Source organism: Triticum aestivum, chromosome 7A (genome assembly GCF_018294505.1).
Source record: "Triticum aestivum cultivar Chinese Spring chromosome 7A, IWGSC CS RefSeq v2.1, whole genome shotgun sequence".
Taxonomy (NCBI): Eukaryota; Viridiplantae; Streptophyta; class Magnoliopsida; order Poales; family Poaceae; genus Triticum; species Triticum aestivum.
In genome coordinates, this window is record NC_057812.1 from 190,455,031 (window position 1) to 190,479,860 (window position 24,830).

The window sequence follows — 24,830 nt, forward strand, 5'->3', positions numbered from 1 at the left end:
TCCTAAAAATACATGGGTTGCACCTCTGGATAGATGACAAAACCCTTAACAAAACATATGAAGAAGTCACGGGCATAGCATGCACACATTAATCATGGCAAAAATGAAAAAAGTGCTAAACGGAGTAACAGATCTGACAATTAACTCAAGTAGCCCTCTTCTAACAGCATTTCGGGCATCAAGATGAGCTCAAATGAAAATGATGCAATGTAATGAAATGATGTACTCTCTGGGGTGAACATTTTGATATGCTATATGCCCAAATCGGAGCTACGGATGCAAAGTTACGGGGCCCCGAACAGAGGCACTTGGATCTGCAGATTTCAGGACTTAGGGGAAAAAATGACCTAGATCTAGGGTTACTGTAGCTGCGAACCGGATCGGATCTCGCGCACTGTTCACCGGCGGATCCGGCGCTCGCCGGCGGGCTGGCGTGGAGGAGGCGGCCGGGGTGGTCGCCGGCGGCGGGCGGCGCGACCGGGAGGCGGCGGCGGGCGGCGGGGCCGGGAGGCGGCGGCGGGCGGCGCGGCCGGCTCGGCCTGGGGCGACGCGGCGGGCTCGGCCGGCGATGGCGGCGCGGCGAGCTCGGCCGGCGAGGGCGAGCTGCGGCGGCGCGGCAGAGGGGCGGCGCCGGGCTGGAGGAGGGAGGCGGCGCGGGGCGCGGCCCGGGAGGCAGCGCGGGAGGACCGGCCTCGGGCCCTGCGGGCCGCGACGGCGGCGGGCGCCACGTGGCGCGTCCCGGTTGGGCGACGGTGGCGGCGGACGTTGTCCGGCTCCGCCCGGACACGTCCGGAGCGGCGGATCTGGGAATTTTTAGGGTTAGGGGGGAGAGGAACCGCGAATTTGGAATGGGGGTGTATATATAGGCATAGGGGGAGCTAGGAGAGTCCAAATGAGGTGCGGTTTTCGGCCACGCGATCGTGATCGAACGCTCTAGAACATGGAGCAGAGTTTGGTGGGTTTTGGGCCAAAATGGAGGGGTGTTGGGCTGCGACACACACGAGGCCTTTTCGGTCCCTCGGTTAACCGTTGGAGTATCAAACGAAGTCCAAATGGTACGAAACTTGACAGGCGGTCTACCGGTAGTAAACCAAGGCCGCTTGGCAAGTCTCGGTCCAATCCGGAAATGTTTAATCCCCACACACGAAAGAAAGCTAGAAATGACCATCGGAGGAGAACGGAGCGCCGGAATGCAAAACGGACAACGGGGAAAATGCTCGAATGCATGAGACGAACACGTATGCAAATGCAATGCACATGATGACATGATATGAGATCCATGACAAAGACAACAACACACGGAGACAAAAACCCGAACCCGAGAAAATAAGATAAGTTAACGCCGGAAACGGCAAGAGTTGGAGTACAAATAGGGAAAGTTACATCCGGGGTGTTACACTTCCTTCATGAAGCTTTTCCTCTTGCATATGATTATACTTGTACGGCTTTGTTCCTTGTTCGTGTATTATGCTACAATATGCACCATATTGACTTAAGCGATTTGCAAGCTGGGTTGCCTCGCTCCTGTGTTTACCCTACATTCCCGATTGTTCGGCTAGGGAGTAAAGGGAGCACCTCTGCGATTGTCACGATTGGGTCATCCGAGCCGGACCTCAGACTGGGTGAAGCCGAAAGCTAGCGCTCTTATAGTTTTCAATGATGGTCGGCACACAACGGAACTCATGAGTACAAAAAATCTATTGCACAAGTCTCATAATAACAATGAGCACCGAAGAAAGGTGTCGGTGGGGGTACTATTTTCTTCGAAGATGCTTCTTACACTTTGCAGTAATATAGCATAAGTTCCCTAAGCGCGCTTTGTCTGTTACAGCCTTATGGCCTGATTGCCTGGTTATTGGAAACACCATCGAATTCTCGACAGATGGAGTACATAACACTTTTCGGTCCTTGACCAAAGAGGGAGAAGCCGACGGTCGATTAATACGCGTTTAAAGTTCGGTTGAACATAGATATGATATAAGTACTTCGGTACATGCAATCATTCTTTTACCTAAGTCACTTGGGGGCTCTTAAATTTTATATGAGCCGTTTTATGATAAGTGTTCTTCCTAGTCGTTGCAAAGTTTTATTATTATTATTATTATTATTATTATTATTATTATTATTATTATTATTATTATTATTATTATTATTATCTATCACTCCTTTTTTTGACACGAGTGTATGGTCACTAGCCGGGGAGCCTAATTTCTCTCTCAAAGCCGCTAGAGTTTAGTTTGCTAAACTGGCCTAATGAGAAGTACTCCGCCCTCGGGATAGGAGGTTGAAGCCGTAGGCTGACCCGCTTGAAGTCTTGAGATAGGACGTATCATGTTAAAGCACGACAGAAGCACTTCTTTTGCTAAGGCCAATTTTTGGATTGGCACCGAACACTTGATCTTGTTCAGACGTCAAGTTTTTACTGACGTTTTTTGGTTTTCCAAGCTTATGGCACTTTTAAACTATTTGTGTGTTTTCAGCACAAGTCTCGCAGTGCAACGCCGGACACCTTTAGAGATTCGGCAAAAACATTCTTGGATATTGCTATATATACATCGGTTTTGAATTGTGTCTTCGGTCAATAGTTGGGTTACCCGGCTCCTGCACTTGCCTCCTACGTTCCGCTTTGTTCGGCTAGGTGTGCAAAGGGAGAACCACTGTGATTGTGCTTCCAGCTCACATGGTTAAGCACCTCAGTGGAGAAAGCCGAAAACTGACTGTCACAATAAGCGTAAACTGGTCAGCGATCTGATGACTGTGTTAAATGATGGGCCATTCATCACAATGGTCGAAGTGTTTACGGCTTGACCTCGACTGTCGTCGAACACTACCGGGGGCTATTAACTGGCCTCCCAAACTAAATCCTTGATATTTTGCTCTTACGTTAGAGCTGAGGTTTCATGATCATGCTTAGCATGACAACCCAAAGAAAGGAACCGATAGCGGAACTATTTTCTTTGGAAGACATTTCTTATGTTAAACAGTAATATAACATATCTCTCTGCGTACCTTTGTTTATAAAACCATGTAGCCAGATTGCCTTGTTTGTCGTAAATCTTTGCCGTCATAAAGGCTTTATAAAGTAGGACAAACACTCCTCAGCTACTGGCCGAGGAGGTGGAAGTCGATGGTCGGTCAACAAAGTTTTGTACAATGCGGATCCGAGTATTAATGACGTAAAGTACTTGGATACATAGAGTCATTACACATAATTTGTGATTTTACTATGGATATCGATCCTTAATTCGGCCACCCGTGCCCGCATTAAGGCTCAGGGGCTACTGGGCTTCGGGCTTATTATTTACAAATATTGAAGGGGCACATCGATCCCCTGATCTAGTGTTGCCACCCGACTAGTGTCTCTGGGGCTACTGCACTGCCTGTCCAATGCAGAAAATTTTATGTGCAATATAGTTTCCAAGGAGATTTTGATCCTCAGGTTGGTCGGCCGCACCCAAGCTGAGTCTCGAGGACTGAGCACGCCGCTTTTTGTGTCCCGAAGTATTCTGCTGAGCTAGGACTTGATCCTCAGGCCGATTTTGCAAATCAACCTGAGTCTCAGCGGCTACTGGGATCAGCGGTCTTATGTCATCCTTCAGGTGCATCTCGGGTTTTAGACCGATACACACCTTGAGGGCTACTGGCTGTATATCTCGGTAGAGAATAAATTGCACCAATAAAAAATATTGACAAAAAATCGGCCCACAGTCGGGGTGGTGCACCACCTCGGAAGCAGTCTGTCATAAAGTTCGGGCGCTAGTGGCTGGCTCCATAGAGGGCATTTCCAGCATTAAGCTCGGATAAACTCCTTCAACTTTTTTGAACCAAGCTGATTTATGACAGTCCGGCGTTGGAGCTTGGACATAGTCCGGCGTTGGAGCTCGGATACATTCCGGCGTTGGAGCTCGGAAGCGGTCCGGCGTTGGTGCTCGTCTGCAAAAGATACCTCAAATGCAGTCCGGTGTTGGAGCTTGGACGCAAGAGGACACTGCCTCCCGGGAACAACTTCAAACCCGAGGTCTCGCATAAAAATAACAAGGCATTGATAAAGGCCGGAAACTTAAAGGGGCTCCTCGGATACCCGATGTATAAACTCGTCGAATGCATTTCGGCGATCCTCAAGATCGAAGATGAGAAGATTTGTTGAACCAGTTTCCAAGACCAAAAACCGAAGATGAAGAATGGTTCGGAAGAATCGAGGAGCGTCCCTAACTTGAAGACCGGTTCAGGGGGCTACTAACGGTGTCCTGGACTAGGGGGTACTCACCACGTCATCTCCCGATCTGTTAGATTGGGCCGAGGACCCCCATGGCAATATACTCATGGGCCAGTTCGGACAGCTGCCGCATACAAGGAAGATTCCACAAGACTTGGCGATCAAGACAAGGACTCCGCCCCACCGGCGTATTCGGCTAGGACTCTTGTTATCCTAGGCCTCTGGTGCATTATATAAACCGAGGCCAGACTAGTCGATAGATATATACATACAATCATACCATAGGCTAGCTTCTAGGGTTTAGCCTCTCTGATCTTGTGGTAGATCTACTCTTGTACTACCCATATCATCAATATTAATCAAGCAGGACATAGGGTTTTACCTCCATCAAGAGGGCCCGAACCTGGGTAAAACATCGTGTCCCCTGCCTCCTGTTACCATCCGCCTTAGATGCACAGTTCAGGACCCCCTACCCAAGATCCGCCGGTTTTGACACCGACATACGCTGTCTCCCCCGTTCCTAAATATAAGTCTTTGTAGAGATTTCACCATGAACCACATGCAGATGTATATAGATGCATTTTAAGTGTAGATTCATTCATTTTGTTCCGTATGTAGTGGAATCTCTACAAAGACTTATCTACTAGTAATAGCTAGCCCCCACTACTAGGAATTCCCTATCCTCTCCTTGAGCCACATCATCAAAATTGATGTAGCCGTTAGATGAAGTAAATCAGTCCATAATAGCTGTCTGATCTAGACGTTGAGAGGCTCCGCACTAAGCCACACGCAAGCATGCAGAAATACCGTGGCACATGCATGTGAGTGGGTTTTAAATCACATCAACATGTCTGCATGCAAGCATGCACCGGTAGCATGCATGTAAGTGAGCTTTTAAGTCCCATTAACATGTCAAAAAGAAAAATATAATCCCATTATGCAGTAGGAGTTGTTGATCTTTTTTCCTTACGTGGGATGATCTAAATGATGATGGGAGTTTATTTAGTTTGGCTACCACATTTGTCATGCGGTTATAGAGTTTTTTTAGTTCTATGAAATCGATAATTTTGCGCAGAGAGATATACCGTTGTTCGGCGGCAACGCGCGGGGACTCATCTAGTAATATTTAGGAACAAAGGGGGTACTATGTAAAGAGTTAGGTGTCGCACGGTGATAGTGTGAGGTGGGCCATGTAATCACTGAGCCTGCGTGTTTTCACTGCTCTTGCATGCCTCCGCTGTAAGAATGGAGAAATTTGTAATCTAGTAGTAGTACCTCCTTTCACCGAAAGCGTGGGACATCCAGCAGTCCTACCACCTCAGTAATAAAGACCAATGAGCCATCAAATCACATAGACCCAGCAGTAACCATCACTCTTGCGCTAGTGAGAGGTCGCCTCCGCTCTGCCCAGGCATGAATGCGGCACCGATTCTTTGGAGCGGCACTGACCATTTCGGGCGGGAAGCGCGCGCGGGCGATGGAGGGGCTTTGGGTTGGCCAGGCTGGTCAGGAGCGGGCGTGGAAGCTGTCCGCATGTCCCTATCGGACACACCCGGAAACGAGAGGATGCACCGACTCTCGCGGCTAAAATCGTACACTACACAACATCTCTCTGTAGGAGTAGGTCCATCTGTCACTCTCTCTAGCACACACATGTTGTTAAACACACACACACACACACACACACACACACACACACACACGCACGCACACACGCACGCACGCACCTTGGTTCCGTTGCACCTTCTAACTTGAGGTCTCGGGTTCGATAACTACACTTGAGCATAATTTGTGCCAGGAGGATTCTTTGACTGGTCAAAATGTTTTCTAGGGTTTGCACGCTTCACACTCTCTCTCTCCAGTATATATATACACGCTGGAGCCTCAGCGCTTGTAGTTGCTCTCTTCACAATCTCTCGCCCTCTCCCTCCATTCCGAATTACTTGTGGCAGGTATGGATGTATCTAGATGTATTTTAGTTCTAGATACATCCATTTCTTTGACGAGTAATTTGGAACGGAGGGAGTTGTTGCTCTCTTCACACTCTCTCGCCCTCTCCAGATCTAAACAAGACTTCGTTGGCCTCTCTCTCCCCTCTCTGCTGCTCAAAGAGCCGGCAGGATCCGTCCGCCGGGAAGGGAAGGAGGCTTAACGCTATCGCCGTCGGCGAGGGACTACCGACGCAGTTGTTCACTTTCCACCCAGTGGCGGCGCGGGAGGGCCTTCGACCCCTTCTTCTTTGCTGCCGTCCCGTCGCCCACCGAACCACGCCCCAAGAACCTTAAGGTATAATTTACTTACTCCACATGCATTTCTCTAGCTGCATGTATACCATGAATCTAGGACGTGGTTCAAAGAGGAAAGCAGTGGGGGAAAGTAGTGGGAAAAGTTATATATAACATGAATCTAGGACGTGGTTCAAGGAGGAAATGAAGGGGGAAAGTTGTATAGCATGAATCTAGGACGTGGTTCAAGGAGGAAAGGAATGGGGGAAAGTAGTGGGGAAAGTTGTATCGCATAAATCTAGGACGTGGTTCAAAGAGGAAAGGAAGGGGCGAACGTACTAGTTCAAAAAGGAAAGGAAGGGACAAGGCTGTAGAGTTTGAGCAGGACTAGATTTGCTGCGCTCACATAGGGAAAGGTGTCTAAAGATAACAAAACAGGGACCAACACAAATATGCTCCTTGCTTATTTGTTCTTTGTTGCAACAGACTGTGCATGACCACAGTACATCGGTAGATGCACATGGTGCTGGTGCGTCCACTGTCCCGTGCAACTCATTAGCTGTTGTTAATCTAAGGCCCTGTTTGGTTAAAAACTACCTAGTCCCTACCTGCTTGGTTCCAGGGACTAAACATGGACTAGAGGTTATTAAATGACATGCTAAAAGACCATGTTACCCCTAGTAATGAACTAATAGAGACAAGGTGCGATGCGTGGCAGGGGCAACTGTTGGAAAAAGTCCCAAAAAGACTCCCTCGGGGTCTTCTTTCTTTAGTCCCAAATGCCCACTTTTAGTCCCTAAAAGTCCCTCCTGTTTGGTTTAGATGGGACTGACACAGAGTTTTTTTAGTCCCTACACCAAAATGTCCCTATAAACAAACACCCTCTAATAATGCCGCTGGAAAATTGATGTAATGCCACAGTTAAAAGTAAATTACATGTTTAACGAATTTTATTGTTAATATAATCTCTATGTTAATATTAATCAATGCCACCGTTTGAGAAATGCTACTGTCTTACTTTCTTTGCCATTTAGATAAGGTAGATGCTTCTTTTTGTTGGCTTCTGTGTCATCCACCGTTATTGACCACTAATTGTTTCCTTTGCACCTCTGTGTAAACATGGTTATCTACTTCACCTCGTTGCCATTGTGACCTTTTGTTGCACTGCACAAAACACTTTTGTTTTAAGAGTGTTTTGTGCAGTTCAACCAAAATGTCACACCGACAACGTTGCTTGATTGCTTGATCTTAGTGGAACTACACAAGAGGAGATCTTACTTCCTATCCGTTAAGGCGAATTTGGTTCAGATCTTCTTCTTGTGTGTTGTTTGAATTCCGCATCATGAGAGGTCAGTACTAGCCTTCTTTCACATGATTTTGTAGTGTGCTTTCATATGTTGTGCTACTTGTACGATAATGTTGCTTGATTTTAGTGAACTGCACAAATGGAGACAAGACTTCCAATCTGTATGTGCACCGTAATATCCCATTGAGGTAAGATAAGGATATTTCACAACTGCTGGCCTGTATTTTGCCACTTTCATCAGAAAATTAAGTTTAGTACTATACTTGTGCTCCCTAATTGACATGCCAAATCTTACATTAAAGGTGAAGCTTGTCTGTTATTGAACCAAGTGATGAAGGGGAAAAACAAGTGGAAGAAAAACAAAAATCAACTCCCGGTGCTGTAATGAAGCACTAGAACTGTGATGACACAAATAATGATATAGTTTTGCATCTTAATTTATTGCTATGGCTGGAACGAGCAATTGTTTTGCCACTGATTTGATGCCACTCTTAATGTAATATGTAATTATCTCAACTTGTGCAAACAGGGATCTTCTTTGAAGATACCATATATTTTAGTGGAACTGCACAAGAAGATGTTGGAAACATTAAACTAATCGAGGAGTATATAGTAAGCATGGCCACCACTGTAGATAGCAACAGATGGTTCCGGAGAAGTGCTTCATCTGTATGCTCTACACAATAAGCCTCCTGACAAAGGTTGGTACTCGCCCACTGATTTCATCCATATGATTGAGCTTTGTCATCTCTATTGGTCTTGTGCTACTATTTAGATACTGTCATGAAAAAGTGGTATTGTCCTTGAGAAGTGCTTCATCTATGCTGTTTTAAATATTTCCTTTCCTTTTTTGAGCAAACAGGGATGCTAGCATTTAGTAGTCCCCTTGTCTTTGCACAACAGGATCATCTTCCTCTGAAGAAGAATGTGGAGTACGTGAAGTGACTAGTTCCGATTATGCCAGGATGAAGAAGCCCTATCTATCTTCTCATCAGAAGGAGCAGTTGAAGGATGGTTACATTACTCCCCACAAGACCAAACTAACTTCAGCTCAGAAGGACTGACAAATCTCCATCTTTTTGCTGTGATGCGCGAGTACAATGTTGTTCTAGGATTCTTTCTGGTGAGTTCCAATTTTCTAAAAGTGTGCTCTACGTGGACCATGTATGTGCCTATTGAAACTGTCAATTCATAGTACAGTTTGCTTTATACTAATCACTTTTTTGTATTTGTGCAAACAGGGGTGCTCAGCTTGATTTCAATGGGAACTACACAAAATGTTCATGAATACATCGAATCATTCATTTCCACCACAAGAAAGAGGTGCCGATAAGTTCAAGGTGTTGCAACATATAAGGGCGAAATCATACAAGCTACGCGCGAATTTGGTTGATTTTGGTGGAACTGCACAAAAAGAACAGCTGGTTTATTTAGCACGAGGTGCCATGTCAATGTCCGAACTGATGGCAAACCCTGCCCATTCCACAATCGTGGGCATTTGATATTTTGGAATGGGACAACCTTGTCAAATTTTGCTCATTGATTTTAGCAATACATGTGTTTGATATTTTCGAATGGGACGCCCTTTGCTGTCAGCAGCGTCGATCAATTTTTCTTTATTCTTTAGTTGTGAAGTAAATATTGCCTCTGACATGTGAGTCGCTGAGATGCATAATCATCGATTGTTTTGAATGTTCTCTATGAATTGCCAGGCCTGTGTGTTTGATTGCAATGTACAGAAACGCTAAAAAGCTGCTCAAACTCTTTGTACTCCTTCTGTTCCTTTTTACTTCGCACATTGTGAAAGTGCATACTTTTTTTGTATAAGATTGGTCAAAGTAGAGATACTTTGACTGCAAACAAAACTTGTATGCAGACTAGAAAGGACCGGAGGGAGTACATGTGAAACTGTTGCAAACGAGGTGATCACCCTGGGAATAATGCTAGTACGTATTGTTTTGCATGTTCATCCAATGCCAGTGATACAGGAATTCGAACTAATCAAAATAAATTCATCCATACACGGTCGGATTTCATATAAACATGCCGGATTTCATTACATTTCATACATTCTTTAACTAAAAAGGGGTGCGCTGGAGGTATAATTAATTAACCGAAGCTACCCACTTGTGTCCCGCTGAGCCGAACAGAAGCTTCAATGACTTAACTGCGGGTGCAGTTGCGTAACTGACATGTGGCATGTTGGGCCCACATGTCAGTCAGCCAATTGCACCAGCAGTTAAGTAGAAGCAGCATTCTTCTCCAGCGCATCTCTCTGACTCCATGTCGCCGCCAAGAAGCTAACTGGCCGTCAATGGTCAACCAACCTAGCTTGGCTTCAACCGGAGGGTAGCAGCGGTGGCCCTACATGGACCCGAGCGGCGGCGACCTACCGTGTTCTACTCTTCCTTGTTTTCTGTGTGGCGCGGCCTCATTGGCAGTGGGGCAGGGCCTCGGCGGATCCGGCGATGTCCTCTGCCTCGTTGTTAGTGTGGCGGGGCCTCGGTGGAGCTGGCGGTGTCCTCTGCCTCGTTGTTGGCGGGGCGGGGCCTCAGCGGAGCCGGCGGTGTCCTCTTCCTCGTTGTTGGCGCCGCGGGGCCTCGGCGGAGTAGGGCCTCGTCGATGCTAGCGGAGCGGGGACTCGTTGGAGCCGGCATTGTCCTCTGCCTCGTCCTCGATCTCGCCAAACAGCGCCTCACCCTCTTCATCACCCTCTTTGCTAGCCTCTTTGTAGGCGGCCGCAGCCTCCGCCACCTGCATGCGGTACCGCCAGCGCTCGAGGCGGCCCTTGCGGGCGGAGTAGTACGAGTCGAGCAGCGCCTCCTGCTCCGCCCGCTCCGCGGCGATGTGCTCCTCCGCCTGCAGGTGCTCCTCGAGGAGATGGTGGTTGTAGGCGGCGTCGGCCTGTGCATCCCGGAACTGCTCCTCACGCATCTGCCTCACCCTGTCCATATATTGGGCACGGGCCTCGTCGATGGTCATGGTGCAATGCACCGGCGAGGATGGCGTGGAGGAGGGGGTTGGCGCCGGATCATCGACTACCATGTTCTCCATTGGGACGTCATCGTCCTCCGGCTGCCTGCCGGCCAGCCGGTCGGTAGCAATGGTTGCCATCTCCTTGTGGTCCGTCGTCCGCCCGTCCCGAAGAGCGCTGGAGCGCGAGGAAGCCATGGTGGGCAGTAGTGGTGTGGACAGGAGAAAGGGAACGGATGCGGATGACTGCGGCTATGGCTGACGCAACAGTTTATATAGCAATGGTGGGCGGGCGGAGGGACGGACGTGTGGCGCCGGAGTAGCCGCCTCGGCAACCACGTATCATTAATGTGGGCGGCAGATGGACGAACGGACGGCACTTGTGTCGTTTGAAGGCGGAGCAATCGCCTGCACCGAGAAGCGGGGAGGGCGGCGCTGACTGTTTCGGGTGGAAAGCGCGCGCGGGCGAGGAGATGACTTTACTTGGAGAGGATGACAATGGGGACCCACACCATTGTCAACCTATGTAGTACTCCCTCCTTTCCGGTTTATTGGGCTTATCTCAAAATTTTAGTTTTTCCATTTTATAAGGCTCAATTTGGTTGTTCCCCATCACATGTTCAGACTTCAAGGTGCATTAAATCATTACATGCAAGTATTAAGAGAAAACTGACCAATGCATGCACTTTATGCATGCATGCATTGCAATTAATGCATTCGTAAACATAATTTTTTGAGGAAAACAAGAGCATTAATTGGGTGCTTTTGCAAACTACAAAAAATATTCCACCACTCATCATCTACCTTGGTTGGTCAGATTTTTGAATTGAGCCTTATAAACTGGAAAGGAAGGAGTAGTCAATAAACGAGAGAATTGCACAAGAAGCGGCCGACAGCTAGGACCAAGCAGCTCGAGCAGTATTTGTGTTTTTGAGGTGTGAGCACTGCAGAGTTTTTCGATGTTTAGCCCAGATATTAATTTTTCTCCTCTGAACAACAACAAAAACATCGCTGCAGGTATTAACTGGGCGGGTTGTGGCCCGTCTAGCCCAGGCCAGATATCCAGCCCAGATATTAATTTTTTTCAAGTTTAAAATGGCTAGCCCAGCTATACTTTTTTTAGGAGTACCCAGGAAAGGTCAAGTTGTTATTCTCCGCCCCGCTGGGTTGCAAATCTTTCCTAAGAGGGATGCATTAGGCTTAATAAGAAAATGGGCTTTAAGAAATAATAAATGGGATATAATTATAAAAACTGGGCAGTAACTATAAAAAAAGCACCAAACAAGTGATTTCTTTATAAAATATTATTTTTGGATATTGAAAATTTTAATTTCATTAATTGTTGCGAGCGCAATGTTTCGTTGGATTTTTACGTAATATAAATTTATATTGAAATTGTATTTAATCTGACTAGAAATTTCGAGATAAAAATATTTCGGATCCCATCAAAATGTGGGAAATTTTATTGAATTCTGTTTTGAACGGTTGGTTGAAATGGGTTGTACTTTTAACAAACTGTAAATGGGTTGTAGTAAATTCCATTAGAATTCAAAAATGGGCTACACATTCTTACAAATCTCAAATGGGTTATACATTCTCTGCCACACACTTCTGGCCTTACTAAGTTGACGCGTCCCCTACAAAAATAGAGTTGAGGCGTATGCAAGGCTTTGTAAACTTATAGTCAACACACGGTTCTAGTAGCAGTGGCCGTTGGATGTCCAGCCAACGGATGTTGTGCTTCTTCTTCAATCTCGGATATTCTAGCTTCACCCGCCCAAAAAATGATTCCTCCCTTGACATCTGAGGCGCACCGTTTCGGAAGCTGACCTGTGGGCCTACTAAGTTGACATACCAAGGGCTTTGTCAACTTAGTCAATATAAACGATTCTAGCTGCAGTGACCGTACGATGTCCATCCAACGGCCATCATGCTTCTTCAACCTCTGGTCTTCTTTTGCTCCAGCCGCCCAAAGCAGCGCCGGTCGTGCCGCATGCTCTTGCCTCCCGTGGCTGGCTGTGCTGCCGCGAAGGCCTCACCGCCCCTACTATTCCCACCGCTGGCCAGGCCCTGCGGCGACGGCAGCCTCACACCGCAGCCGAACCAGTGAACCCTCGTACTCCTCTCCGCGCGGGCTTCCACTGCCACGTCTTCCCTGGCTCCCCGTCGTCCCCTTCCTAGGCCTCGCCATCGTCCACCGCCCTGGTGCTCTCGGCGCGGCGTGGTCAACATGATCAAGGAACGACTTCCATCGGACGTGGACTGTATGTGGAGAGGCTGACAGCTGGGTCCAAGGCCGCAGCAAGGAAGTGCCTCCTTATTACGCAGAAAATAATGATTCCTCCACCTGACAGCTGGGACCCATCGGACGGGCCACTGTATTTCACAAAAAAAAAATGTTTCCCCCTGACTGCTGGGACCCACCAGCTACATCTTCGCACGCAAGGAAGTGCGTCCGGGCAAAAAAAACGATTCGCCCCCCTGACTGATAGGACCCACCAGCTACATCTTCGCAGGCAAGGAAGTGCCTGACAGTCGGGATCCATCTGGTCGAAGCGTACGTAGCGTTGTCATTCTGGTCGCGAACGTGTACGTACATATATACTGGTGGATGTAGAGGCACGCACGTGTCGTAGTAGAGGAGCGTACGTGTCGTAGTAGAGGCGTGCACGCAACATGTACACGTACGTACAACGGCCAGGGTGCAAGAAAGAAAATATGGCCACGTATGTGTACATACGGGCGGGGTCTCGAACGCCTACTCGCGCATACGTATGGCCAGGGCTCGTGTACATGGCTGAGTCGGAATGGAGAAACAGCGTCGCCGTCGTGTTCATGGGGAGGCAATGAAATGCGTCGTGTTCATGGGGAGGCAACAGAATGCATCGTGTTCATCGGGAGGCAACGGAACGCATGGGAGCCAACCGGCTGGGTCAGAACGGAATGCGTGGTCGTGTTCATCGGGAGGGCTTGGACGGAACAGGCGATGGAAACGAGGCCTGAACGGGGTCCTGTTGATCGGGAGGGGTCTGGTGTACCGCAAAACGGAGGAAACGGACCTCCTGCGGTCGAAACAGGGGTCCTGTTGATCGGGAGGGGTGTGGTGTACCGCAAAACGGACGAAACGGACCTCCTATGGTCGAAACGGGGGTCCTGTTGATCGGGAGGGGTGTGGCGTACCGCAAAACGGACGAAGCGGACCTCCTACGGTCGAAACGGGGGTCCTGTTCATCGGGAGGGGTGTGGCGTACCGTAAAATGGGACTCCACGGGATACTGTTCATCTCCACCGTCGACCTCCTCCAGCCTCCATGGGCTCCTGTTCATCCAGCCTCCACCGCGCGCTACTCCACCGGCTACTGTTCAACCACCACTCCACCGTCTACTGTTCATCCAACCCTCCACACCACGGGGTCCTATTCAACCACCCCTCCACGGGCACCCCTCCATTGTCTACTGTTCATCCAGCCCTCCACCACACCTTGGGGTCCTGTTCATCCAGAGGCAACGCCACCGCTCACTGTTCATCCACCCCCCTCCCGCAACACTCACTGTTCATCCAATCGATCGGCTTCAGTTAGCAACAGTAGTGAAGGAATCACTCGATCGGGTTCAGTTAACAGCCATCGATCAATCGCTCGGGTTCAGTAACGCGTAGCCTGTAGTGCAATCGCTCAGGTTCAGTTAGAGCCCAATGCCTCGCTCGGGTTCAGTTAGAGCCAACGCCTCGCACACACACGCGTACGTGTACGAGAGAAACGCGCATCGCTCGGCCCCCGACCTCCAACTGTAACCGGGAACTCCCCGAAATTTTCCTCGCCCTCGCTTCTACCACGGTTTTTTCCATCATGGACGACCCAAAGAATGTCATGCAGCTGCGTCTCCGGCCCGCCCAGGACGAAAAGCCCATTTTCTATCATGATTTTTTGTCATAGAAGTAGGAGCCCACCACATCTATGATGATACCGGGTTTTGTCACAATTATCGTCATAGAAGTGTCATATGTATGACAGAAAAAAATTCGTTCGACCCAAAATGTCACGGATGTGTCTTTTTTTGTAGTGTCCGGAGCCCCGAACAGACTCCAGATCAGCCCTCCCGAGAGAGTTTAGGGCTTGGTGGCGGCTCCGTATCGTAAAACGCGATGAATCCTTCTCCCTAATTTTTTTCTCCCCGAAAGTGAATATATGGAGTCAGGGTTGAGGTTGGTGGAGCATTAGGGGGCCCACGAGGCAGGGGGGCGCGCTCCCCACCCTTGTGGACAGGTGGTGGCCCCCCGACGTGGATCTTCCTTCCAGTATTTTTTATATATTCCAAAATAATTCTTCATTGATTTTCAGGTCATTCCGAGAACTTTTATTTTTGCACAAAAATAACACCATGGCAATTCTGCTGAAAACAACATCAGTCCGGGTTAGTTCCATTCAAATCATGCAAGTTAGAGTCCAAAACAAGGGCAAAAGTGTTTGGAAAAGTAGATACAACAGAGACGTATCAACTCCCCAAGCTTAAACCTTTGCTTGTCCTCAAGCAATTCAGTTGATAAACTGAAAGTGATAAAGAAAAACTTTTACAAACTCTGTTTGCTCTTGCTGTTGTAAATATGCAAAGCCAGCATTCAAGTTTTCAGCAAAGATTATGAACTAACAATATTCACAATAACATTTAGGTCTCATGTTTACTCATATCAATGGCATAATCAACTAGCGAGCAATAATAATAAATCTCGGATGACAACACTTTCTCAAAACATTCATGATATGATATAACAAGATGGTATCTCGCTAGCCCTTTCTGAGGCCGCAAAACATAAATGCAGAGTACCTTTAAAGATCAAGGACTGACTAGACATTGTAATTCATGGTAAAAGAGATCCAGTCAAGTCATACTCAATGTAAACTAACAGTAATGGATGCAAATGACAGCGGTGCTCTCCAACTGGTGCTTTTTAATAAGAGGATGATGACTCAGCATAAAAGTAAATAGATAGGCCCTTCGCAGAGGGAAGCATGGATTTGTAGAGGTGCCAGAGCTCGGTTTTGAAATAGATATGAATAATATTTTGAGCGGTATACTTTCATTGTCAACATAACAACCAAGAGATGGCGATATCTTCTATGCTACACACATTATAGGCGGTTCCCAAACAGAATGGTAAAGTTTATACTCCCCGTCCACCAACAAGCATCAATCCATGGCTTGCTTGAAACAACGAGTGCCTCCAACTAACAAGAGTCCCGGGGGAGTTTTGTTTGCAATTATTTTGATTTGATTTGCATAAATCATGGGACTGGGCATCCCGGTGACCAGCCATTTTCTCGTGAGTGAGGAGCGGAGTCCACTCCTCTTGAGAATAACCCGCCTAACATGGAAGATACGGACAGCCCTAGTTGATACATGAGCTATTCGATCATACAAAACAAAATGTTTATTTCAAGGTTTAGAGTTTGGCACATGCAAATTTACTTGGAACGACATGTAGATACCGTATATAGGTAGGTATGGTGGACTCATATGGAATAACATTGGGGTTTATGGAATTGGATGCACAAGCAGTATTCCCGCTTAGTACAGGTGAAGGCTAGCAAAAGACTGGGAAGCGACTAGCTAGATTGCGACAACAGTAATGAACATGCATTAAAATTAATCTACACCGAATGCAAGCATGAGTAGGATATAATGCACCATGAACATAAATATCGTAGAGGCTATGTTGATTTTGTTTCAACTACATGCGTGAACATGTGCCAAGTCAAGCCACTCGAATCGTTCAAAAGAGGATACCACCCTATCATACCACATCACAGCCATTTTAATAGCATGTTGGCACGCAAGGTAAACTATTATAAGCTCCTAGCTAATTAAGCATGACATAATCAACTATAATCTCTAATTGTCATTGCAAACATGTTTATTCATAATAGGCTGAATCAGGAACGATGAACTAATCATATTTACAAAAACAAGAGGGGTCGAGTTCATACCAGCTTTTCTCATCTCAATAAGTTCATCATGTAATCATCATTATTGCCTTTCACTTGCACGACTGAATAGTGTGGATAATAATAATAGTGCACGTGCATTGGACTAAGCTGGAATCTGCAAGCATTCAATTCAAGAGAGAAGACAAGGTAATATGGGCTCTTTGTCAGATCAACGATAATGCATATAAGAGCCACTTTAACATTTTCATTATGGTCTTCTCCTATCGACCCCCAAAGAACAAAAAAAGAAATAAAACTATTTACATATGAAAGCTCCCAACAAGCAAAAGAAGAATGAGAGATCTTTTTGGGTTTTCTTTTTTTAATTACTACTACAAGCATTGAAAGTAAACTAATTACAAGCTACAACTATTTTTTTGTTTACTTAAGGTTTATTAAACACACAAGAAGAAAGCATAAAAAAGGAAAATAAACTAGCATGGATGATACAATGAAAAAGTATGAGCACCGACAACTAGCAATGAGTGTGTGAACATGAATGTAATGTCGGTGAGAAATACGTACTCCCCCAAGCTTAGGCTTTTGGCCTAAGTTGGTCTATGGCCATGGCTGGCCTGGCGGATATCCAAAGTTGTAGCTGGGATCGTACTAAGATGCAGCAGCTATTGCCTCATGAGCTGCCACTTGGAGACGGGCCGTCTCCGTCCTCCTCTTATACTCGTTTGCCTCCTCCCTGGTTATAACATATCTCCCTTTTGCCTAAGAGTCAAAGAAAGCAGGAGCAGGGAGAGCGACGTGATAGGTGCGTTTCTCAAAGATTAGTCGGTACTAGAGGGACTGATCGTTCCTCTCAACAAATTGATGACGAACCATGGCCTCATAATCTAAATAAACAGGAGGCAACTCAACATCATACCCACGTATGGGTATATCAAGAAAATTAGCTAGACGGGTTGCATAAATTCCATCGAAGAAATCTCCATTAAATCTATTATTATGCAACCTATGTGCAACAATGGCTCCCAAATTATAATGTCTATCTCCTAATACAGCACTCCTGAGAACACTGAGGTCAGGGACACACATGTGACATGCTTCATCCTTACCATTTATGCACCGACCTATGAAGAGAGCAAAATAATGTATAGCAGGAAAATGGATGCTCCCTATGGTAGCTTGTGTTATGTCTCTAGATTCCCCCACAGTTATACTAGCAAGAAAATCTCTAAATTCATATTTGCGAGGTTCATTAGGACTACCCCATTGTGGAAGTTTGCAAGCAGTGTTAAAATCCTCTAAGTCCATAGTCTAAGAATTTTCACAAAGATCAAACACGACAGTTTGAGAGTTGCGTGATGATGAAAATTCAAACCTTCTCACAAAGGAATTAGTGAGATAGTGGTACTGGCGGCACTTATCTGCCTCGAAGCTCTCAAGATCAGCATTACACACATATGTGTTAAATTCTTCCTTGATTCCTGCTCGATCCATAAAGTCCTCTAAAGGCCATTCACAAGCCCGCACTTGAGCTTCCCTCGGTGGTTCTTCGTCGGCATCGCGTATTGCGAGCCTGGGTCCTTGCTTCCTTGAAGGACCACCTTGGTACATTTTCCTAAACATATTTCTTCCTCTGAAAAATTTCTGAAAATTTAGTAACTTCAAAATAAAAGTGAATCAAACTCAACAAAATTGATAGCAACTACTCCTACAAGTGCCTAGAGGCAATATCATGCATCAAAACTACTTTTGACCATATAAATTTGACATGCAAGCTCAAGAACAGGGTCACCTAAGTAGCAAAAATATGTAATGAATAAAGCACTAGAACAAAAACTAATTGGACCATTGGAGGAGTCACAAACTAAGGAACAATCCCCCAAAGCAGTTTTGTGAGAGGTGCTTTGAGCAAGGAGATCGAAAATGGCAGCAAAATGAGCTTGGACTCGGGTTTGAGCTGGTTAGTGATGTTTGTGGGAGGAAGAAGGAGTGTGTGATAGCTGGAATAGGTGGAGGGGAGCCACCGTGGGCCCATGAGATAGGGGGGCACGCCCAGGGGGGTAGGGCGCGCCCTCCACCCTTGTGCCAGGTGCTTGCTCCCCCTGCTGTGTTCTCAGTGCTAGATATTCTCAAATATTCTAGAAAAAATCATATTTAAATTTCAGGGCATTTGGAGAACTTTTATTTTTGGGGTATTTTTTATTGCATGGATAATTCAGAAAACAGACATAAATTACTATTGTTTCTTTACTTAATATAAATAACAGAAAGTAAAAAGAGGGTACAGAGAGTTGTTTTTTCTAAATTCATCCATCTCATGCTCATCAAAAGGAATCCACTAACAAGGTTGATCAGGTGTTGTTAACAAACTCATTCCGAATAACATGGAACCGAAGAATTTTAGAATAACACTAGGTTACCTCAACGGGGATATGCACATCCCCAACAATAAGAATATCATATTTCTTCTTGACAGTAGGAAGAGGAAATTCAAAACCTCCAAAAATAATCGATGGGATTTTTCCGATAGAGTTTATACTATGAACTTGAGGCTGTTTCCTCGAAAAGTGTACCGTATGCTCATTGCCATTAACATGAAAAGTGATATTGCCTTTGGTGCAATCAATAACAACCCCTGCAGTATTCAAAAAGGGTCTTCCAAGAATAATAGACATACTATCATCCTCGGGAATATCAAGAATAACAAAGTCCGTTAAAATGGTAATGTTTGCAACCATAACAGGCACATCCTCACAAATACCGACAGGTATAGTAGTTGATTTATCAGCCATTTGCAAAGATATTTCAGTAGGTGTCAACTTATTCAAATCAAGTCTACGATATAAACAGAGTGGCATAACACTAACACCGGCTCTAAGATCACATAAAGCAGTTTTAACATAGTTTCTTTTAGTGGAGCATGGTATAGTTGGTACTCCAGGATCTCCTAGTTTCTTAGATATTCCACCTTTAAAAGTATAATTAGCAAGCATGGTGGAAATTTCAGCTTCCGATATCTTTCTTTTATTTGTAACAATTTCTTTCATATACTTAGCATAAGGATTCATTTTGAGCATATTAGTCAAACGCATACGCAAGAAGATAGGTCTAATCATTTTAGGAAAGCGCTCAAAATCGTCATCATCCTTTTCCTTGGACGGTTTAGGAGGAAAAGGCATGGGTTTCTGAACCCATGGTTCTCTTTCTTTACCGTGCTTCCTAGCAACGAAGTCTCTCTTATCATAACATTGATTCTTTGGTTGTGGGTTATCAAGATCAACAACAGGTTCAATCTCTACACCATTATCATTGCTAGATTGAGCATCAACATAAACATCATCATTAACATTATTACTCGGTTCATGTTCATTACCAGATTGTGTTTCAGCATCAGAAATAGAAATATCGTTAGGATTCTCAGGTGTGTCTACAACAGGTTCACTAGAAGCATGCAAAGTCCTATCATTTTTCTTTTTCTTCCTCTTAGAAGGACTAGGTGCATCAATATTATTTCTTTGAGAATCTTGCTCAATTCTCTTAGGATGGCCCTCGGGATACAAAGGTTCCTGAGTCATTTTACCACCTCTAGTCATAACTCTAACAACACTATCATTTTTCTTAATATTCAATTCCTTGAGCAAATCATTCCAAGCTCTGAGTACTTGTTCTACTTGAGTGGTAACCATAGAAGCATGTTTACTAATAAGTTTAAGTTCACCTTTAACATTAGCCATATAATCACCCAAGTGTTCAAGCATATCATCATTGCATTTTAATTCTCTACCAAAATAAGCATTGAAGTTTTCTTGTTTAACCATAAAGTCATTGTCAGTGTCAAAACCGGTGGATCTCGGGTAGGGGGTCCCGAACTGTGCGTCTAAGGCGGATGGTAACAGGAGGCAGGGGACACGATGTTTTACCCAGGTTCGGGCCCTCTTGATGGAGGTAAAACCCTACGTCCTGCTTGATTTATTCTTGATGATATGGGTATTACAAGAGTTGATCTACCACGAGATCGAAGAGGCTAAACCCTAGAAGCTAGCCTATGGTATGATTGTATGTTGTTCTACGGACTAAAACCCTCCAGTTTATATAGACACCGGAAAGGGCTAGGGTTACACAAGGTCGGTTACAAAGGAGGAGATATACACATCTGTATTGCCTAGCTTGCCTTCCACACCAAGTAGAGTCCCATCCGGACACGAGACGAAGTCTTCAATCTTGTATCTTCATAGTCCAACAGTTCGGCCAAAGGATATAGTCCGGCTTTCCGGAGACCCCCTAATCTAGGACTCCCTCAGTAGCCCATGAACCAGGCTTCAATGACGATGAGTCCAGCGCGCAATGTTGTCTTCGGCATTGCAAGGCAGGTTCCTCCTCTGAACACATCACAGAAGAGTTTGAATACCGGGATAGTGTCCGACCCTGCAAAATAAATTCCACATTCCACCGTAGAGAGAATAATATTTCCACAAATCTTAATCTGCTGACACGTTTTGGCAACATGACATCATTCCATGGCTCGGTGATTATTCGAACCATTTTTCTTCAACCAGCTCCACACATAACGTGAGGCGGTTTCCTGACACGTCTTGTCAAAGCAGAGATCGTGTTCCCCTAATTAGGGGATTCTCATCAATATGGTCGTGGGTAACCCAACGTTTCTAGGACTCCTAGATTATAGGCAAGTCCCAAATGGCCACGGAGAGGACGCTTGATATTCACCCTCTTTATAAAGGGACAAGGCTTTTACTTTTTCTCTCCGTGCTCAATCGAATCCTTCCCCCGCCTCGAGTTCTAACACCCAAAGCCCAGGTCAGGTGCTCCGAACCTTCAATCATGTCCGGATCTAGCCTTCAAGGCCGATGGATGCCCTCCTCCGTTATGGAAGAGGATATCAAGAAGTTGAGGGAGGCCAGATACCTGACCGCCGAGGTTTCACATCGGCTGCCTGCCCGAGGGCAGGTCATCCCTACTCCTGAACCCAACGAAGGCGTCATGTTCATCTCCCACTTCCTCTGAGGACTAGGCCTCCCTCTGGATCCCTTCATAAGGGGTTTGATGTTCTATTACGGGCTCGATTTCCATGATCTAGCCCCGGATTCCTTTCTCCACATCTCGACATTTATTGTCGTATGTGAGGCCTTCCTCCGCATTACCCCTCACTTCGGCCTGTGGCTCAAGACCTTTGACGTGAAGCCGAAGATGGTCGATGGGCAGTATGCAGCGTGCGGAGGCGCATTAATAAGTAAGATAGCAGGAGCTCCGTGGCCAAAAGGTTCCTTTCCAGAGGTGTCCGGATTATAGCAACGGGAGTGGTTCTACATCACCGCTCCCAGGAGTGCTAAGTGGGTGGCTTCCCCCGCCTTTCGCTCGAGCCCTCCACCACAACTGATGTCATGGATCAGCAGGGGGATGAGCTGGGGTCCAGCCAAGGATGTGCCCATATTGCAGAGCCGCATCTGAGATCTCTTCGAGGGAGATTTTAGTTTGATTATGGTAATGCAAGTCATGCTGGTTCGATGAATCCAGCCATGCAAACGCCGGCCCCTCCGCATGTGGGAGTTCAACCCAGAAGGACCGCGCACTATTCAGAATTCCCTCGGCCTGACGCACGAGGAGATGTATAAATCATTCTTCGGACCCCAAATAGAGTGTCCGGATACTACCGAGGACGTGGGCCTGAGCAGCAACCGCACCGCCGAACAAGTAAGTAATCCTCTAGCCGAACACACCATCTTTCATTTATCATGACGTCATTCTGAGAAATTGCTCTTTGATCAGGACTGACTAACAAAGGCGAAGATGATTCGGTGTTCGGCCCCCCTTCCTGAGGGTCTGGAAAATCCGGTACTGGAAAAGATGCTCGAGCTAGCACCTTGCCCGGAGCCCTCAAAGGAAGATAAAGGGGGGAATAAAGAGGGCGAAAGCGGGCCTCCACCACTACCTATTCTGACCGAGGGAACGGGCGCCTCCGTGAGGGAGGATAACCAAGGGGAGGAATCTGACATTCTCTCTCCCCGGAGAAGGAAGAGGACTACCCCTGAAGATCCAGAAACCAAGGTTTCCAAACGGGAGAAGAAGTCTCCACCAGAGGGTCCTGCCTTGGAGGGTGCTCTTGCCGCACAAAGTCCACGCGGGGATCTGCCCTCTAACGAGCTGTAAGTAATCAAAAGGTGCTTTAATAGTGAAGATATACTACTTTACCTTTGAGGAAAATAACCAAAGCATTTATCTTGCAGTTCGGATATTAGCCCTTCTCAGCAGAGCTCGTCTTCGGGGGGTCTTCTTCCGGATATGATGGAGAGCGAAACGCCTCCCCCGGACTCCCCCGCTCAAGAAGCGGGCGACCTTGAAGTGTCGTCACGGAGGGACTCTCCAGATCCGGTGAGGCCAGAAGATAATCCTATAGTCACCCGAAGTCCCCAGCGTCTAGCTCTTGAAGAGAGCAAACAAAAGAGTCCGGCATCGTCTGGTATGCGGTCGGACGTACTGAGGGAGCTGTTGGAGCGAGCGGCCATCTCAGAAGAACACCGTACATTGATGGGTACGGTGATGGAAAGAATTTCGTCCGCCAAAAGTGGATTGCATGAAGCTTTTATGAGTCTACTGACGGGCTTTGAGGTACGTGAAATGATATACTTTTTGATAGTACCGCACATGTTTAGGTGTGCCCTGTGTAGATAGTAGCCCCTGAGACTCTGGTTGTCGTCGAGAACGGTGGTGAACAGAGGATCGTAGTCCCAGGTAATAACCAAACCGCCTTCATGTTAACAAGCGGCTAGCCGGACTAATGAGTTTGCCGAACTAAAGCGGCAACTGGATGCGGCAGATGCCGACATCGAGCTTGTTAACAAGCGGCTTGACGAGGCACAGGGTAAGTAATGTTTCCTGGTTAATGTCACATAGGAAGAGCAGCATGATGCCAGTATCTTTAATATGTTGTGACTGCAGATGGAGTTGCCACCATGGAGACCCTTCGGGCAGAACTTGCCCGAGCCAAAGAACAAGCAAGGAGTAGTAATGCGGCTGCTTTGAAGGCGGGCGAAGAGTTGAGAGCCGAGAAGGCCACGCATTGTGAGAGCAAAGAGAAAATGGCCAAGATGGTTGTGAAGTTAAAAGACACTGCCAACCGTTGCCAGTTCCTTGAAGAAGAAAACCGAGTGAAGGCGACGGACCTTGAAAAGGCCATGATGGCGACCAAAGACACCCGCTCTACTATGAGAGCGAAGGAGGAGCTGCGTGAAGTCGGGGATATTATGGCTGGGAAGCCCTTTATGCTGCGGAGGAAGTTCGGAGATCCGCGGTATGCCCCTCTAGATCAGCTATGGAGTTCGGCAGACGCATATATGGACTTGGCGGCGAGCGCTATCGATGCGGCCGAATACTTTCGAGATCAAACAGATTGTGAAGTGGACAAGCTGTTCTGGTCGCAGTTTAACGTTCCAGAGCGTCCGCTTCCATTGGCTGATCGGCTAGCCGAATGGGCCGAACTCAATAGGTTGTCCGGACTCGCCATGAGGTCCGTCGTAGATCATCTGTGGCCAGAAGAACCGAAGCCGAACAGCTATTTCAGCTTAGTGCAGCAGTTCCTTGGAGCGGTGTCGCGCATCAATGCGATGAAGAGGTTGGCATGTATAGAAGGCTCGCAGATGGCCCTTGCCTGTGTCAAAGCATACTGGGTGGAGATGGATGCTACCACTATTGTGGCGCAGGGTTCGGCCATAGGCCGAGTGGCTGCCGAGCACTATTTCGAAGAGGTTCTCGAGGGTGCTCGTTTGATAGAGGCCCAGTGATCGAAGAATATTATGTTTGAGTGACATGTATTCCCATTGTAAAAACAATGTTTACAAAATTTATTAAGGCTGTATTTATACTTTTGCCTGAAAGTAATATGATGCCTCATGTGCGGCCGTTTATGTATATATGTATATAACCTGAAAGATTGCAGTCGTTGGCTTCGACCCCCACGCATATAATGCGGAGGTGTTTGCAGAAGACGCGTGTTCACACTTAATCCAATGTCTTGGTCCTGTTAAGGAGGTGATAGCGCAGCGAACGAGGCAACCGGACTATAATGCTTTAACACTTTCACTTAGCCATAGGAGTTTGACGGTGGGGCTACTACATAGCCCCTGGTGGCTCCGCACTCTCCCGAATTCAGGGAGT